The sequence below is a fragment of the Scardinius erythrophthalmus genome (genome assembly GCF_964197995.2).
Source record: "Scardinius erythrophthalmus genome assembly, chromosome: 2".
NCBI classification, from domain to species: Eukaryota; Metazoa; Chordata; class Actinopteri; order Cypriniformes; family Leuciscidae; genus Scardinius; species Scardinius erythrophthalmus.
The window spans coordinates 33,187,930-33,208,803 of record NC_138222.1 but is presented as its reverse complement, the minus strand read 5'-3'; positions in this window follow the sequence as shown (position 1 = coordinate 33,208,803).

Below are 20,874 nucleotides of genomic sequence, written 5' to 3'. Positions count from 1 at the left end.
AAAAGGGAGGTTGTGTCTCAGTCATTTTATCGTGCCACACTGCATCTTTGATTCATTGTTCGGATCAACTGAGTTAAGCCAAAATCCATCCCTCTTCTCTTTTATCCTGCATACCTTATCTATGATGGATTGACTTTGTCCTGCAAATGCTAATAAATATATTACTAACTCTAATCAGCCAGAAACTCTTGCTTCCTCTACTAGATGTTATTAGTCAGAGTGAAAAGGGCAGCCGCTATGTTCTATTTCATTTAGAACCAAGAGAAATGAACTCTAGACGGTGTTCAACGAAACGAAGTAATTTGCGACCATCTCATAATCATTATACCCTAGCTAAACCTATTGTGGGCTCTTGTGAGCTGGATTATATTACAACTCCGGTGTACTTTGTGAGGGTTATTTTGAAGTACTAAGCTATTTACTGATCTGTCCTGATATTTAATTTCATATAACCCTGTCTGATAAGATTTAATATCTCTAAATATTAGATGCATGAACAGTTTTCTGGCCCTCCCTGTAAATCATTTCTGAATCTTATTTTTGGTTTGCACATGTAATTCCACCTAAGCTCATTGTGGGACCTTCAGTAATATTTTTTTTATTTTTTTTTCATCAAAGAGTAAACAAGAATAATAATGGATCGACTGTGGCTGATTAATCGCTGGGGCTTTGGATGACAGTGGATTAACCTGCCGCTTCTGAGCAGGGATGAGGTATTTACTTATAAGACATGGATGGAAATCCATACAAGGACATTTCATCAGGATTGTGGTGGACTTCAGGTCATTTGCAGGGTTGTAGCAGCCTGTCTTTTATATGTTTGTGTGTTTGTGAAAGACTTTGTGTCTACACCATTGTTAGAACATGGATAAGTGTTTCAACATGAATATAAATGGAGGATTTTTTGTGTAATGTTTTGTACATGGGATTATGGAAGCTTGTTTCTGCCACAAAATAAAATATTTTAAAAGATAATTGTGACTTTTTATCTCACAATTGTGAGTTTACATCTGGCAATTCTGACTTTATTTCTCAGAATTGCGAGATATAAAGTCAGAATTGCGTGAAATAAAGTCGCAATTGCGTGTTATAAAGTCAGAATTGCAAGATATACAGTAAAATCAGAATTGCGTGTTATAAAGTCAGAATTCAGACTTTTTTTCTCGCAATTGCGACTTTATATCACGCAATTCTGACATCTTTTCTCAGAATTGAGAGATATAAACTCACAATTGTGAGATATAAAGTCCAATTCTAAGGGGAAAAAAGACAACCTCAGAATAGTTTATATCTCACAATTCTGACTTTATATCTCCCAATTGCGACTTTATTTCTCAGAATTGTGACTTTATATCTCGCAATTGCGACTTTATTTCTCAGAATTGCGACTTTATATCTCGCAATTGCGACTTTATTTCTCAGAATTGTGACTTTATTTCTGACAATTCTGACTTCATATCTCACAATTCTGAGAAAAAAAGTCACAATTCTTATTTGATATATTGCAATTGTGAGGAAAAAAAAGTCAGAATTGTGAGATAAAAAGTCGCAATTATTATTATTTATTTATTATTCAGTGGCGGAAACAAGCTTCCATATGGGATGAACCAAGAGCAACACTATATAAAACTACAAAAAAAACGTGTTTTACAGTTGTGTGGTAATGCTACAGTACTTTAGTCTTATTTTAAAGTGTAAATTATACTTTTGTTTGTGAATATGAAAGATCTGCAACGTTTTAAAGAACAAATTGCATTACATATAAAGTCATTTTCCTCCTAAAAGAAAGAATTTATTCTGAAATGCCGAAACGATTCTTCAGCAATTCCAGTCTCAGCACATTGGGCTTCATTTGCTGCCCATGAACATCATCTACTTTGACCCACCTCAAACACTGTAGTTGTATATGAGGCCTGTAAGCGCTTGGTTCGTGTTGTCAACTTGTCGAGAAGATGCAGTTTTCAGCGCTGTGAATCCACTTTGCATGCACTTCATTTAAAGGAGGAATTGATACGAAACAATATAACACCATCATTACTGTTTGTATCACTGTCAAATTTGGTAATGGCCATTTTGTCTGACTTGCCTCTATCTGTAGACCAATCGCAACAGACTGGGCCGTTTGACCAATCAGAGCAGAGTAAGCTCATGAAAGGAGGGGCTTAGAGAGACTGAATCATCGAACAAACCGTTTTTAGATTTTGAGAAATTAGGTGATGTGCAATGTATATTATGAGAAAATTTTATGTTTTTGACCTTTGAAGCATATAAATCTATGGAGGACATCCAAAAGAAAATTAGGGACATTTAAAATAAGCATAGATAGCATAATCGGGGCACTTTAGATTATTAGGAGTAAAAACTAGTAGGCTATGACAGTTCTGGAGTCAATAAATATGTTTCTTCTTATTATATTTTTTCATTGCTTTGTGTCAAAGCTCACCCACAATTATTTTGTTGTGTACATGTCTGTAAGCAGATGCAATCTTCATCTCTTCCCCCCAAATCTGTCTCATTGTTGTTCCCAGTCTACTGTCTTTCAGCTTTCACCACACCATTATTTGTCTGCTGACAGAGGCCCACATGCAACTACTTTTTTATATCATTTTTTTGCCTTCATTGTCTTTATTTAGACATTGTCTTTTTTTTTTTGATTGTTCAAACGCATGTCTCACAGCTAAGTTGACATTTTGAAAACCAGAGATTCAAGCCACCAGAACACCAGATTACAACTGAACCAATGCATGCCAAATGCAAACTATTAAAACAGTAATGCACAGCATAATAATACTGTCAGGGTGTGGTGCAGGCAGAAGACAAGGGAGAATCAAAAGTTCTAACGCAAACATTTACTAACAATATAATCCAAACAGGTACAGACAGGCAGAAGGTACACACTTAATACAACTGAGATCGAATCAGGGCTGTGTTCAGCCCCGACAAAACGTTGCACAACGTTTTTAAACATAAATGGTGATGCGTTGAACACACTGTTCTGATGACGCAAGAGTTGCAACTATGGCAGCTGAGAAGGCCATTCTTTGTGTTCTTTGTGAAGAATATTCGGAGCCTGATGAAGTCGGTATAAATATGTGTTTAATACTACAAAATATGCCCGATGTTACAGTTACTGCACTTGCCGCCCAGAACAAAAGAGAATATCCCAATCGAGTGAAGGGATTTGTGGAAACTGAAATGGAAGCACACATCTTACCTAATTCAGACTAAAACATCTATTTAGCCTCACATACTGATTTTATTTGTAGTTCATACTGTTTTAATACTCTGTATTTTCTTTCTCATTTTTAGAAAAAAAAAAACACCTAATTACCATTGTTTATTTCTATACCAACACTGTAAAAAAAAAACCTGTAAAAAAACGGTATTATTCCGGCAGCTGGGGCGCCAGAAAATTACCGTAAAATAACGGCAAAAAACAATCACGTTAAAATACAGTAATTTTCCATAATTAAATAACAGATTATATCTTTAATATTACATTAAATCTTATGTAATTACTGGGATTTTTAATGTTTTAAAAAGTCATATACACCTTTAAAACAATTAAATACTGTAAATTTAAGGTTTTATAAAATTATTTTATATAATAATGCTGTCTATCTACAGTAATTTTCTTTTAATATAGTTTTTATGTGTAAAATAACAATGAAATTATGTATAAAAAATGCACACAAGTACATAAATTCAAATACAAATGTTTGTAAATTTACAGTTTTATTTTTTATTTGTACAGATCCAATTTCACAACATCTCTAATTACGTTCTTAATAATAGCAAATGTACAGTCAATTTCTTTTAAATTAACTAAATGTATGAGTACAAATTACCTGCATATTTAAAGTATTAGTAATTGAACAAACACTAAACATCAAGATAAGTGATTGATAGGAAATAGAAGCTTAGTATATAATTTAGAACATGTAAAAATATCCACAATAAAAAGCAATTACCGTATACCTTTACAGTATAACTTATTTTAACATTTACAATTACATTTTATCCAAAGTGACTAACCAATTAAGATAATAATTAAAGATAATAAAAAGCAACAAGTGCAGTGACAAGTCCCAGTTAGTCTAGTACAGTACACATAGAAAGGTGTTTTTTTTTTTTTTTTTGTAACAAAGATTAAGTATTATTGGGTGAAGTGTTTATGAAAAAGATGGATCTTTAGCAGTTTCTTGAAAATGTGTTGCGTTGCGCCGGTCATTCCACCACCAGGAAACAGTCCAGGTAAATGTCAGTGAAAGTGGTTTTGTGTCTCTTTGGGATGATGGCACCACAAGGCGCCGTTCACTTGCAGAGCACATGCTTCTGGAGACACACAGATCTGAAGTAGTGAGTTTAGGCATAGGGCTACCTTTAAAGACAACTCTTGCTGCAGCATCTGGATCAGTTGCAGAGGTTTGACTGACACTGGAAGAGCTGCCAGGAGGGCATTACAATAGCCCAGTCTGGATAGAACAAGAGAGTTGTGTAGCTCCGATAGGAAGGGCCTGATCCTCCTAATGATAAGGCAAATCAGCAGGATCACAGCAAGTATGTTTTGGCTGAAAGCTGAACCATAAGCAGTTCTGTCTTGGCAAGGCTGATTTAAAGGTGAAGGTCATTCATCCAGCAAGAATTTTCCATCAGGTAGGCTGAGATGCGAGCAGCAACCGTCAGATCATCTAGCTGGATTAAAAGATATGTGTCATTAAGATAGTAGTGATAGGAAAAGTCATGTTTCTAAATGACAGAGCCCCACTAAGCAAAATGATGTCCGAAAGACGTCTTTTCAATGTCTTTGTTACAAAAATCAAAGGTTGAAATGCCGTCCACTGAGGAGCCAGAATGAAAGTTATGAAGTCTTTTTTTGACGTGTTCTGCACGTCCGATATAGACGTTCATCGAACCTTCGTACAAGGTTAAAACTAGTTAAAATGTGGCCATTGTGGACATATTTCAACATCATTTATGGTCTCATTTAGACATAATTACTTTGACTATTGCTGTCAGATGATCTTAGTGAGAATTAACAGAGGTTTAGATGTTGATATTCGTTTAATTTGAAGTGTCACCATTGTGGCGATCCGTGTTTGCTTTAGTTGGGCTCTTGGTCCCCGTTCCTTTTACTTTAACTTTTCTTTGGCTGCTGTAACAGTGTGTTTGTGTAACACAATTGTTGTGGCAAAGAAAGCCTAGAAAAAGTTTGAGGTGTTATCAGTTCAATGTTGATGATGACATAATTATCACAAAAATGGGCCTTTAATATTGTGTTTAAAGTTTTGTGTTTATATTTGCCGTTGATAACCACCAACCTTGTGGAACTGCATTATTGGTGAAGGTGTATTTATTTGAAGGTGTGTAAAAAGCATGTGCACATGATGTTTTGAGCAAGAGTATCATACAGTCACACACAGACATCAAGATTGTGCATATGATTTCCAACAATGGTGACAATTAAAAAAAAAGCTTCATGCTGCAATGCATGATGGGTAGCTTTCATAGTACAAAACTCATCCTTAATTCCCAAGCTTTTTTTGGTTGTCACCGTTGTTGTGATTCATATCCAAAATCTTGATGTCTGTGTGTGACTGTATGATACTCTTGCTCAAAACATAATGTGCACATGCTTTTTACACACCTTCAAATAAATACAGCTTCACCAATAATGCAGTTCCAAAAGGTTGGTGGTTATTAACGGCAAATATAAACACAAAACTTTAAACACAATATTAAAGGCTCATTTTGTGATAATTATGTCATCATCAACATTGAACTGATAACACCTCATACTTTTTCTAGGCTTTCCCTGCCACAACAATTGTGTTACACAAACACACTGTTACAGCAGCCAAAGAAAAGCTCAAATAAAAGGAACGGGGACCAAGAGCCCAACTAAAGCAAACACGGATCGCCACAATGGTGACACTTCAAATTAAACTAATATCAACATCTAAACCTCTGTTAATTCTCACTAAGATCATCTGACAGCAATAGTCAAAGTAATTATGTCTAAATGAGACCATAAATGATGTTGAAATATGTCCACAATGGCCACATCTGAACTAGTTTTAACCTTGTACGAAGGTTAGATGAACGTCTATATCGGACGTGCAGAACACGTCAAAAAAAGACGTCATAACTTTCATTCTGGCTCCTCAGTGGACGGCATTTCAACGTCTGATTTTTGTAACAAAGACATTGAAAAGAAGTCTTTCGGACATAATTTTGCTTAGTGGGTAGTTAAAAAAATAATAAAAAAATAAAGAAAGATGGGTGGAATCTAACACAATCGTAATCTTGCTGTAGCAAATCCAAACCTTGTGCATACTTTTAGTGCAATCATATGGAATCAGAAGACTGTTATGAACATATGGAATCAGAACCGTTATGATTTTTATGTTTTAATGAATTCTTCCCATACCTTGTTTGCCATGATCATCTGCTTTCCACGTGACGACCTGAAATCACACACACACACACACACACACACACACACACACACACACACACACACACACACAAGTTATTTTAAAACTCAGTATTAGATTTACACATGTCAGAATATGTTCCATTGGGACAATGCAAAAACTCAAATGACTATGATCTTGAAGCTGAGCTGGAAAGGCTAACAGTAATATTTTGAGCTGCCATGTGATTTTAGCTAAGTTACATTTATAGAAAGTAAAGTTAAATGAATATGATTTACTGTGACCTAGCTGCACACCTAGGTCCTAGGGGTTCATCATGTTGTATTCATATTCTAGTATTCCTGTTCTAGGCTTTCCTGTATCATCAACAAGTACCTTAAGTTACAGTATTTTGATTTCTTAACGGTCTTAATAAAGTTAGTCATGTTAACTATTACGAAATGAACAAAAGAAACACGGTAGGCCTATTTTTAGTAAAACTGTGGCTATTACAATGGTAAAAAATCAGCTAAAAACGTGTTTACTACAATTTTATTATAATAAAATAAAGTATTTTTTTAAGAGAAAAGTTTTCAGCTTCCAGACAGTGTTTCAAAATATCCCGCCATTTATTGATTTAATGTTACTGACTATCATAACGAAGATTTTATACACAATTATGGACTTTAATATGAATAACAAGTCTACTAAAGATTGTTTTAGGTCTTTAAGTTAATAAGTAGAGATGTGGGTTGGGTTCAACTGATCTTTCTTAACACAGATCGATAATTAAAAACGCATGCTGCATTTTCAGTGTTTTGCCCTGACCCAGTTATAACTGAACATCATTTAAGAATGCTAACGTTAGCATGGAAACTGTCTAACCACTTAACACAAATGTAATATAAAATATCGTACACACATGTAGTATGAGACTCTTACCTCAGCCGTTGATCGGTCGGGATGAGGTCCGCTGTGACGACGAACCAGGCTCACTGAAAAAGGGCGCATTATTTCTGGACTGACTGACAGACTACAAACAACTAATATGTGTTCAGCGCTCCTGCTCACGGCTGGTTGCTTCTGTCGAATACGATTATAGCTTTGAACCACTGTGATCACAATCCACGACTACTTCACGAGCGTAGACTGAAACTTCAAATCTCCCGCTTGCCCTTGACACAGATCGACGACAGAGACAGATCTGTAGCTAACTGTTGTGGGCGGGACTAGCAGCAACGAAACGTAATGGCGGATAATTTGAATCTGCGCGCGCGCGCGGGCACACACACACACACACACACACACACACACATACATACAAACGCACACAAAGCCACGCAGATTTGGAAAAACGATTCATAAAAGACATAAAATATAGGCCTAAATGAAATTTTCGGGCAAATAGCCTACAAATGATGATCAAAATGAACATCTATTTGCAAGACAAAATTAAAAGACTATAAATAATTAAAAAAGGCTTGCCTAATGTGTGTACAAATCTTAAAACTCACTTTAACCCCCACATGCTTAATAATCTTTAAGGAAAACATGTTTAGTGACTGCTGATTTCTGCAGTTATACCTTATTTTCTTTGTTTTCTAATTCCACAGAAATAATCTGTAAAATATTACTTAATTTTTTATGTAAAATTACACATAACCCTATAAAATTACAGAGAATTTCCTTTTAAAAACGTAAAATTAATGTAAAACCAAAATAAAAGCAATTACCTGTAAATTTAATAGTGGACCTTTAAATTACAACAAATATCTGTAAAATAACAGGTATTCACTGTATAATGACAAAACGACAAAATTCTGTTAAAAAATACAGACCGTTTCCTGTAAATTTACAGTTTTTTTTTACAGTGAAATGTCATGCACTTGCAATGAAGCTAAAAATACATCATGTTGATATCCTATATTTTTACAATAAAACTTACGACAAACATGTCTTCTAATATCCTCAGTTGTTGCGTATACCGAGCAGCATCTAACACATTTGTAAATTACTTTCCTTCAACCCATTGTGCGAGTTCACTTTAATACCGCGTGCTTTAAATACATGTTGCTGCTGATTGGACTGCAGTTCTGACACACCCACCAAACAAGAGAAGACGTATCTCAAAACCATAGATATCATATAAAGGCTAGATGTCTTAAGGCGGAGTCACTTCCGGCATCACCGGCGGCCATCTTACTACAGGGCTCTGTGAATTAAGTTGAGTGATCAGCATGCACACAAATCCTCTTATCTCAGTGAAATCTTGATGGATTTACAAACGGTTTGGTTTCTTACAAACGTCATTACCGTGGCTATAATTCTTTCATATGGAAGTCCATTTGTATAATTTTTCATATGTATGCAGTTTCATAGCTACATCTCTGACAATTATAACAAACTAAACCGTTTGAAAATCGGTAGAAAATTGAGCAAGTTATGGTTATTTAAAAGTACATGCACCATGTTACGAGTGAGCGAGCACCCTGTCGTAAGATGGCCGCCGTGTGCGGACGTCGACCTCCATTGGCCAGCAGCGCGGACGAGACATCTATCCTTTATATGATATCTATGTCTCAAACCCCGTTGCACGCCGTTTCCAGGAAACATGACGTTCAACCCGGAAACCGTAGCAAAACGTTGCGCACCATTTTGAACTTGAACGTGCCCCACGACTGACAGAACAGAGCTTAAATACAAACACAGATTACACTGATTAACAGAACACAGGTGAGACCGATGACGATGATGTCCTAAACAGGTGATACAACTGAACTTATAATGACAGTAACCATAGAAACAAAGTGGCATGAAAAGAACAAAGGCAAACAGGAACCAATCAAAACTCAAACTGAAAGTCCAAACAAACACTGACACGTGATAAATACAGTAGCTCTAGTATAGGCTAATGATTCTTTATTATGATTTTTGTTTTGTGGGAGATGTGTCTTACTCTCTCAGTTCTGAAAGCATGTGGTTTTGATGCAAAAATGAATCCATCAATCATGAATCTAGATGAGTGTAATTTTTTTTTTTTTTTGCAAGAATTCTTATTACCAAACAAGCAAATATAATGTCTAGACCCCAAAGAAATATATCTGTTTGAAATAATATGACCACATGCAATCATAAAAAAAAAAAAAAAAAAAAAAAATCAGTTAAATGACTAATAAGCTGATTACTTGTTAAATAAAATAAAAAGATAAGAAAACGGTGGATAAATTAGGCATTGTGCATTGTATTGATTTGCTGCTGATTTCTGGCATATGTATTTGTTATGTTAATCACTGTGTGCAATTTGAAAGCTCTATAATGACTTGATTTTTTGGTGATTTACATATGCAATCTAGAATATAATGTAATGCTTACGTTCCTATTTTGGTTATAAGTTCAACCAACGGCAGGTTTATTTGTGAAGTTAAAGTGAATGGGGGAAAATCTCAACAATGTAACTGTGCCTTTCTTTTGTTGTTCTCATTTTGCCACCAACATCCTTTGCACTTGTCAAACAGCTCAAGGGGCTCAAAGTGCTGGGAAAAAAAAATCTGTAAATAAATAAATAAATCAAATCCCTAATGAGAAGGAATCAGGCAGTAGGGAGACAGAATAATAATGTGTCATTTACAAATGATGAAACAGCTAAGACGGTTGTGTGGGGGTAGAAAGTGTCTCGTTTCGCCCCAGGAATCTGACAGCATTGTCAAGCAAGAGTCCCCACGTAACTTCAGCACTGCAGAAGAACTTCCTATCAAAACAAGCTGGCAACACGGGCAAGTTAACCTTCTGCCTCTTGTTTGTGTTGCACTAATTTGGTCATCACTAGGCTCAGTGTGGTGCCATGGTGCTAATTACATCAGTTGGGCTAAGAGAAAGAATGATGGGACGAGTACCTGAGGCAGGCTTCAGGCTCACTCTCTGTACTTCCATGATTGAGGGTGTCTCACATGAGCTCCCTTCCCCTTTCGCAATTCAAAACCAAATTGGAAAAAAAAAATGCAAATGGAATAATTTGGAGTACTGTGAAAATAATCAAGATAGATGTACCAGATAGTCAGACAGGGACAGACGGACGGACGGACGGAAGGATGGAGCTTATTCAATTCAGTTCTGGCTGCTTGCCGTGGTGGTATACATTTTGTTTATTGTTCAAAGGTACAAATGAATGCAGTAATCTTGAAATCACAGCTGTTCCAGCTAATGGAATATTCACATTTCTGCAGCAAACATCTTAATGACTTAGCAGAAGTTGTTTATATTGTCAGTTAAGCAAATAAATGGCATTGGAAAACATATATTTTTTTTAATTGTTCTGAAGCATTGCAGTTTCATTGTCATGTTGTCATTCTTTTCAGAGGTTAAAAGATGATGGAAATTGTTGATGAGGATTTTACGAGAGGACTTGATAGAATTCCTCACTCTTTTGAAATGTATCTGGTAATCCTATCACATAAAGGTTGAGTGGAATGTTTTTTTCCTTAATTGAACTTTTGGAGCATGACCATTCAGTCTATAACTGTGATGCTTTTTCATTTTATGGAGTGCTGGAGCAATGATGAACGATGAAGCAGAATTAAGATTGCAGGTTTAAAGATGTGTGTTGAATTCAGTTGTGCCACATTATGCACAACTACCATTCAAATCTGAGGTGTCAGTTAATTTTCAAATGTTTTTGAAAGTCTATTATGCTCACCAAAAATCGTCCCTCCCCCTGACCAGGTCTTCCAGTTTAAAGTGTTTGGGGGGTCTCTTGTTCGTGCGGCCAGTCTAGCTGTAATCTGGCCACCGTGCGAGTAACCACTTGAGTAATTCCTCAACCGCTTTATCACCACGCGAGGAATGCTCAGAGGTAGGCACCTCGTAATCCAAACCGGATCCAAGAGATTCGTCGTCCTCCACACGAGTCGAAGAGGTGCCAGGGCGCACTTCAGCATCATGCGGGAGGACATCTGGATCTGGAGAGAGTGTGAGCGATAGGGACAGACCCGACTCTCGCCCCTCAGCCAGATCCATTTGCGAGCCACACAATGGAATAGCCACCCTTGGAAGTAGGCAAGACGAGCACGTATAGCATATTTACTGTGAATAACTCACAATGCACGCACTCGCCTCGTTCTAATTCAAGGGCAGCACTTCCCCCAAACAAACAAAATAGTATTGGTGTGTGTCCGATTCATCCATAGGACGTGAACACGGAGGCACACACCGTTTGTTTTGTAAATCGCTAATTAATTTTCTTTTGTTTCTTTTTCTTTCACTTGTCAGACAGAGTGTAGAGGAAAAATAGAAAAAATTTCTGCGCACTGCCTAGCAAAAACTGACTCCTGGCAGAAAAAAACAGGGAGCTTGAGAAGCACACACACACACACACACACACACACACAGTATGGTCTGAAGAAAAAAGACCTGTCGATGCACCTAGCTGTGGCGCATCTAATTTTAGCCTCTGACGAGCGCATTCCGATGACGTCAGTGTCCGAGGCTATAAAAGTCCACACTTGCAGTTGAACTTTTGAAGTTGCACACTTATATTCACAGCCGGTCACACCAAAAGTGTTCCCAGAGTGCTGAATCAAGCGCAGCATTAAGTGTTGCTTTTAAAAGGGAACTGCATTTATGACTATAAATGCTACTGTCACAGGAATCTTCATGTGAGTGTGCATGATTTAATCATATCTGACAGAAGTACTATTTATTTTCGTAACACTTTACACTTAAGGGGCCCTATCTTGCACCCAGCGCAATTGACTTTGTACACCGACGCATGTATCATTCCTATTTTGCACCCGCGCACAGCGGACTTTTCCCTCCACAGACGCACGTCGGTAAACTAGCAAATGCATTTGCGCCCCCGGGGGCGGTTCAGCGCAAAGAGGAGGCGTGTTCCGGCGCAAACGTATTTTGCAGGTTTAGAAAACAATTGCGCCACTGACCAGGAAAAACCTAGTCTAAAGTCAGTGGCGCGTTGCGCATGTTATTCATTATGCTATTTTAAGGGCGCATGCTTGGCCATAATGTAGCGTGTGCACAACACGCATGTACTTTGCTTATCTCATCAACACACAGACGCAGCAGTTCTCATTTTTAGAAAACCATACATAATTACAAGGAAAAATATGAACACATGAGGGAAATCATTGTTGCATCCATGAAGATGTGAAAAAATAGGCATAAATCTAGCTTACACATTTACCCAAATTATTATACACCTGTTTAACCGAAGCTAATTTGGGTTGGTGTTTCTCCATCCCCAATGTCACTTCTCTGTGTTTCACGGCCCTGACGAGAACGTCGGTCTCCTCGGCTGTGAACCGCTCCTGAACCGCTCGGCTGTGAACCGCAAGATTACATTTTTTTTAATCTGAATGACCATTAAGGTTAGCCTGACAAAAGGATACTGCCAATAAAATATGCTAAATTCAGTAAATTGTGGTGTTAATTTAGACATATAGATTAACAGTTTTAAACTTGAAACTTCTCAACATAATTTTCCCTTTAAAGGTATAGCGGAGGATTTTCTTTTTCCGGGTGGGTAGTGTAAACTATTGGTCCACCTAAGTGTCAATCATTCTGGTGATATGTTTACGTAAGGCCGTCGTACGTGCTCGTCCCTTAGTTTTCGCTTTCTGCGCATGCGCACTTTCAGGTGTTTATGTGTGGTGAGCTAGAGCTCAGCCATTCATTGAAGCTCGCCGTTTCACCGGGTCCTTTGAAAATGTCTGAGGGTCGCAAGAGAAAAAGTTTGTACGAACTGTATGAGAAGAAGAGAAAGGCCTCAGAAGAGAGAAACAAGATCAGAGTGTTTTTGGGAGATTGTTTCACACGATGGCGTGCGCTGAAAACAGGTTGGGCTTCCCACTGATGCCTCAGTCGCGAAGTTTCTACTTGACAGGTAAAGTTTGGCATGCTATTTGGAGAAAAAGTGCAAATCTTCTTTTGGAAAGTAATCTTGTATGAGCGATGCCGACAGCAACTTGTAAACAGAGCGTGCACGAGGAGAACCTCGCACACGTTTAATAGGCGTTCCCTATCGGGAGCAAGTAGAGTGTTGCGCATGTGCATTTTTTCAAAAAGTGGAGAGGGCGGTTCTTATCTAAAATTCGGAAAGATCCTCCGCTATACCTTTAACTGTGAAATTAGGATATTGATAAGAAATCAAATGAACGTCTTCAAATGCCACCCTTCAAAAAATGTCCAGTGGTTATTCAACAAGCTAAGTGACACAATGCTAAAGATGAGCTGTCTTTGTTATCCTCAAACTACATACAGTATACTGCACATAAGACTGTTGTTCTGTAATCGCTGTTGTCATGATGGATCTGATGTGGGATATGCAAAAATTCTAAAACTAATAGCATACATTTTCTCTCATAAGGATTGTTATGACTGGACGACCAATTATATATGGCGAACACTTATAGGCTTCATCCGTCATCACCGGGATTGTTTGTAATGTATATTCTGAGCTAATTCTCATGTAGCAGATGAGCCGTGGAGAGAGAAGTCCATAAAATATCCTCATTATTGTTGTAGTAGTCATTAAATGCTGCAGGAAGACGAATGGCAGTGACACTCACCCTGCAGCTTTTCAGAAGAGAAATTGCTTCATCTCTATCATGCCTTCCACATCAACCAGAAGAACTGTTCAATCTGAAGGTGTTTGTAAAACCCACTTAGCAAATGCTGTATTCTCCTCGGGTACTATAGGTTTAAGGCATAATCGTATAGTATAGCGAATAAAAGAGCAGCATATGAGTAATTTAATCTGGTCTCTTTTGTCAGATGAAAGATGGAATGAAGTAATGGGAAGAGTTGCAATGAGCTGTGCCACTATAGAAAGCGTGGCAGAGGAATAAGTGGCCCACATTTAAGAGTGATGGAACAAAGACTAACAAGACCCTTGGCCAAAAAGACAATGGGCACCTTTCTCTGGTCAGCTTCCCTAAATCACACTTACTGTGATTTACCTGTAGAAAACAGAACTAATGTCTTCCAGATCCCTTGAGATTTTGTGTCATGTGTCTCTTACATTGATGTGGGCAAACAGTGGGGGATGTAGAGAATTCAGCAAAGCCCAACACATGCCCAGAGTGATCGCCACATCTCCAAAGTCCCAGTCCCTCCAAATCGAAAAGCTTTAGTCTTATCTATAAGGGAAAGCTTATCAAAACGATTGGATAAACTGGATCAAAGGAAACATTTGACAGAAAGAAACTCAGCACAAAGGACAAAGAATATTCCAAATCCAAGATAAATCTTTTTTTTTTTTTAATCTTGGCTTTAAGATACGTACCCCAGCTGCTACAATTCATCAAACAATAAAAAAATAATAACATAAAGACCATTTGCGTATCTAATATGTTCATGAAGGCTGACGTCTAATCGTGCATTTACATGGAAACATATCTGATTAAACAGGGAATTGCTGGATATGCAGAGAATGTCAGCACTTCTAAACGGCGAAATCTATCTAGAGATTCCTCAAATGCATGCATCAACACACACACACACACACACACACACACACACACACGCTACCGTTTTTACTATATATTTTTACAGTACTGTTCAAAAGGTTAGGAGTAAGTAAAGACTTGACTGTTTCAAAATTTTCAAATAAACGATTTGAGCTTTATTCCTCAAAGAAATTAAAAAATCAATCAATCAATCAAAAAAAAAATTAAGATATATTAACTCACAAAATAATGTACCTGAAAAGGAAAACAAAATATTACTGCTCATTCTTTCACAAGCTTTTAAATTATGAATAAAGAATGTGTATATGGACATTTGCTTCACTTTTTAAAAGATTTTAATTCAGGATTATAAAAGATTTTTCTAAAACTGTGAGCAAGAAAGCCTTATTGGAAAGACAAAGATTGCAGTCATCACATGAAAAGATTGTAATTTGGTGAGCAGTGTAATCCAGTTACACATTTAGGCTTTGCTGGATAAACATCTGAGGTGGATCGGTTGTTGGTGCCCAGGGAGTCGATTGTGAAGCCAGTTTAGTAATGACTTGTTTCATTGCCATAACAGCCTGGCACAAGTAAAGACAGTTCGTCCCCCACCTTGGCGGTTTGAAGCAATTCTCAGACCCAAACCCACACTCATACTGAGACCAACCATCTCCCCTGAGCCCACATGCAGACTTTGCTTAAACAAACAGTGAATGAGTGTATAGATTAGGTTGTATTGCAATATGTGTATGGCTAAACACTGAGCTGATTTAGATTACAACACATTCAAAACATAGAGGGAAACCTGGGTCTGTTTGTGAACCAAATTAAAATCAGTGTTTATGCTCACTGCACACATGCATCATCTCACTTTGCCACAGAACTTTTTATTGAATTGTGATGAACATTGTGATGTTCTTGGCTGGAGAACTAGAATCTGACCGCAATAATGTTCGTTGTCAAGTAGAATAATCAGAGCTCAGAGATACTCAGAAGTCAGTATCACATAAAATCACATGAACACGCATCTCACCATTGCATGATTATTAAAGCATAAGTGGTCATTTGCGACTGTGAGAGGGAATGAAAGTATCGCACCACAGGCCTTAACCTCATCATGTCCTTGGGGTGTGATTTGATGCCATTGTGCATAAGAAGAATACGAATTTGCTACTGTTGCGTACCAGCGATATATCCCCATGGTGACTCAGAAGACGTTCACTGATTCTGTCTTGATCATTTTCGTTTTAATTCTCTCCTCACCTTCTCCTCATCCACGCTCAGACTGAGATGTGGCTTCTACTACAGAGGGTGCTGCTGAATATGTTCATTTGCATGTGTTTGAATTCTGTTTATTTTCCCCCTGTTTTTATTTTATCTACAGTATAACTCATAGATAAATTCCCTCCTAAAATACATACGTGGGTCAAAAATGTCTTGCGTATGTGTGATGCAATTAGATGCATGTGATTTAAAATGCTGCTTGTTTTATACTGTAAATAATAATAATAATAAAAATGAATAGTTAATCTTGTTTACTGTGAATCACTTTTTTTCTTAATAGATATAAATCTGAACATAAATTCAGTATTGCTCACATGTAATAATGTTGACAATTTTGACAAGCATACCAAAAGTGCATGAACGCCCACTTCTAATTATCAGCTTTGGCTTTTCAAGTCATTTATGTGAGGACAAATGTCTTTCCTTTTAATTAATCAAATGTGAAAAGACACCTTAATCGAGACATTCCTAAAATGTCTGCTGACAAGATATAGCAGATACAACAATGAGATGCATGTACTTGGTGAACTGTGTATGTATATTAGGGTTAAATTCATAAAAACTGAGTCACTGAGAATTATTTATTTGTAAAAAAAAAAAAAAAATTGTCCATGCTACTGGGAGGCTACAATTGTAAAATTGATTTTCTGACCAAGCGTGTTAAAATTATACATTTTGGAGTGTGAGCTGCTGCAACAGTATATAACTCATATTTAATAATAACACTAATAAAAAAAGTGTTAATCAAAGGTTAAATAAATAAATAAATATTTTATATAAATAGCATTTAGATATAGCTATATGAAATAAGGAAGTATTGTTAAAATATATTGTAAGTCAGGCTTACAATAAAATATATATATATACATTTTCATATATACTATTATTTGAAAGGTCTGATTCAAGTTAATTTTGTGATTTGGTGAACATGTCCAGTTTTAAATTACTTCACTTTTGAGAACTGATTTAATTGACCTAGTTTATAATGATACATTTGAAATGCCCAAACTAGAATTAGGTTAATAATTAGCATAATTAGATACAAATGAGATTCCAGCTTGTATTGGCTACTTAATATTATATACTTGATCATCACGTCTTTTCACTGATCATTTTAGTCCCTGATATCGTATATTAGGTCATGTCTTGTATAGGAGTTGACAAGGGACCTTAACAACCCCGATTGACAAGTCAGAACATTTCCAGAACGTGGAACAGTGTGGAAAGATATGCCATCTTAGATCTATCAAATCAGTATGCATAGTGTGCCAACTTATTAAGAGTTTGAAGGATATATGTTTTAATTAGCCATACCTCTAGCGATTAAGACCTGGGAGACAATTATATTAACTAAAATGTTAATTAAAGTCACAAAAAAAATCTTAATTGTTTTCACACTGCTGGTCCTCTGTGAGTCCAGAAATAATTCTCAGAAGCTTTTCCCCAATCCAGCATATGCTGGCCTAAATTTGCTAACTCCCATGTCACAGTGGCTGCTGTAACACGTTACACTACCTGTTCTGATATGGGAACACAAAGAATGTCAGGACATTTCATACTGAAGAACTGGAACAAAGTGGGAAGCTACAGAAAAGTTATTGTTAAGCAGTTATGATAGATCATTTGGTTTATACGGCACTATAAAAAAGTTAAAAAGGATTAATGATATTCTATCCACAAACATAATTTCCATGGCAAACCAAAATGGTAGCACTGAGACGTTCACATGGTTTTACAGCACCACAGTACAGTAAAGGTATTAGATAGTAATACCATGGAATAAGATTGCCATATTCAAGTAACATTAAAATCAGACAATACTCCATACTTCATATGGCAGCAACAATAAATAAATAAATACATAAATAAATAATAAAACCTGGTGCCTGTTCAAAAAACACAATTGGATGTTTTTGTTAGTGTTGCTAATTCCAATTTGAAATGTATAATTACACAATTATATATAATGTTGTTATAGAATATTATATAATTAAAGATAATTATATTGAAAAATATTTCAAGAAATTTCAAACTTGTAAGTGTGAAGTTTGAAACTTGACAAAAATGAGCTGGTGCCATTATGTATTCCAGACATGAGTCTGAGAGGTCAGATGGGTATAACTTTAACAGTTTAAAGGAGGGGGAGAAATGCTGCTGGACTTGTATCCTTACCGTGCTTTGAGGTAAATGTTGGTCCCATGTGACTGTCCCAGGTGTTCTGTATGTATTTTGTGAAGAACAACAAAAAGTGTGCAATATTGTTGGGGCGCAACGATAAATTTATCCCTGCATCCCTGTGGGTAAGGGACACAGAACAGAAAAGCAATATGGCCCTGAAGCTTTGCAAGGATCCTGCGGTGAGTTATGGAAGCTAAGCTATTGCTAGTTTCCTGCGACACACCATAAATCATAGAACAGGTTTGAAATTTTATATTTTTTTTCTACACCTTCATTTTTTTGCCATCCTACAACTACAACTATGAGGAGCAACTCCTGTGGAAGCATTTGATGTTGTCTGTGCAAAATCATGGCCATAATTCCACAAGCCTTTAGTTCCAACCTCCACCCTTGGTCAAATATGCTCCTCTCTCTCTCTCTCTCTCTCTCTCTCTCTCTCTCTCTCTCTCTCTCTCTCTCTCTCTCTCTCTCTCTCTCTCTCTCTCTCTCTCTCTCTCTCTCTCCAAACTTCTGAAGCGACTGCCATTGCTTTAACAGTATCTCAGTATTTCAGGCTTACAAGCTTAACAATCAGCTTGTAACAATCAAACAACAGTAAATCTTCTTGAATTTCCTGTTGAAAGCAATCCTATAAAGCAAACAAGACAAAATCAGTCAGAGCAGTTACAATTCTTAATTGAGGGCTTAGTGCTGAATGACAACACAAAGGGAATAATGGCTTCTGCCAGTGATAGATGAAAAAAAAAAAAAATATTAAGCAGGATTTATTCAGTTACACAAAGCCGAGTAAATTAACATAAGAAAGAACTATTTTAGTAATATACACAAAGGTGTCATGTTCTATCATTCATTTGACAACAGATCATGTTCCTATATCATTTCAGGCATATAATTATATAATACAATTTAAATGAAATGTAAATTACATGTACTACCACTACTATTTGCTCTCATAATAATAAAACACTGCTAGGCTTAAGGATGATAAAGTGGAAGTGTGATATGTTTCACACCCAAACACACACATACACAAACAGTCAGAGAAACTGTTTTTCCCTCTGCAAATGCATCACTGATATGAGACAATGTGACCCTCTTACAAAATCATTTTGATCTTGAACCCTCATTGACAATGGAATTGATTTTGATAAGTATGCATTGTTGTTTTCTCTGAACAAAGATTTACAAAGAAAGTTCACCTCTAATTTTGATCTTGTCTGTCATATGCAACGATCGGTTTCTAGGGCTTTCGAGCATTTTGTGCAGGTCTTTCCTCCACCCTGTTCTCTATCACAGGTACATCGCAGTGCACCCAACCACACTTAATGCTTGCAGCGCCAGTGTCAGGAAGGAACTATCGATTCATAGTACCCAGGGAAGAATCTGACACTTTTTGTATAGATCCTTGAGATCCGAGTCAGAGCTGCAGTCTGCCCCTCCCCACCCGCTCCCTAGACACTGAGGAGAGACAGAGGTTGTAGGAATCACCAGGTCCACCCTGTTAGTAGGACCTAAAGGGCACAGAGGGTGGCAGGACAATCACCAGAACAGTAAGGCTAATGGTAAGTGAGTTTGGTTGAGAAAACCGATTAGCCAGAAAATAGAAAAAGCTGAGAGGCCTGTTATACCGACCACCGTCCAGTCGAATTAGGTGACATGTTAAAAAAAAAAAAAAAAATGAAAAGAAAAGAAAAAACCCCAGTACTTTGTGTGTAAATGCGACATTTATCTTTATCTGTATTGCTTTACCGAACAAAATTTTGTACAGGGCATTTTTTTTCAGAAACAGTAAACCGCATTTCAAAACAATCAGCCGTGTTGGTGGAAATCCGGCAATTCCCGTTTGACATATGTCTGTGGAGCACTGGTTTGAAATCACTAATCAGATAACGAGTGGATGCTACCCACTGCTAGTGCACCTCCGTAATCTAGTTCTTTGACAGAACATGTCTAGCGACATGACATGAAAACTGCACAGCTGCTGTCATGTGACCTTTTTTTTCTTCTGCTCAGAATCGCAGATAGCCATATCCTTTCTGACAAAAACTCAGGTAAAAATAAACCAAAACCAGTATTTTTAAAGGGCATGTGTTTTAGCTGCTTGTTAAGAGGACACCTAGCATGGAGGTTAGCTAAGGGCAACGGTTCCACATGGTACGGTTTGTCATCAGAGGCTATTTTCTGTGCTTCACTCCATACAGGGCTACGGGCATGTGTAGTCTTCCTGCATGGGCGAGAAGAGCCTGCAGCAGTGCTCTTCTGTTTATTTCCAAGCCCCTTCAGGGAAATTGGTGTCCAATCTCATTCAGGTGGGCTGAAGTTCGGTTTTATGTAATGCTATTTTTCTTTTCAATCTTTTTTTCCCTTTTTTTTAACAAAGTGCACATTGACCTTTCAGTGTGCGGCTACCCTGGGAGACGAAAGAATGCAAGCCTCTCTAGTTGGAGACAATGGAGAGACCTACCACTGGAAAGCACCGAAGCCACTGGAGAAAAGCTCTGCACGTCTCTGCTAGTGTGAATGCAAAAAAAACAAAA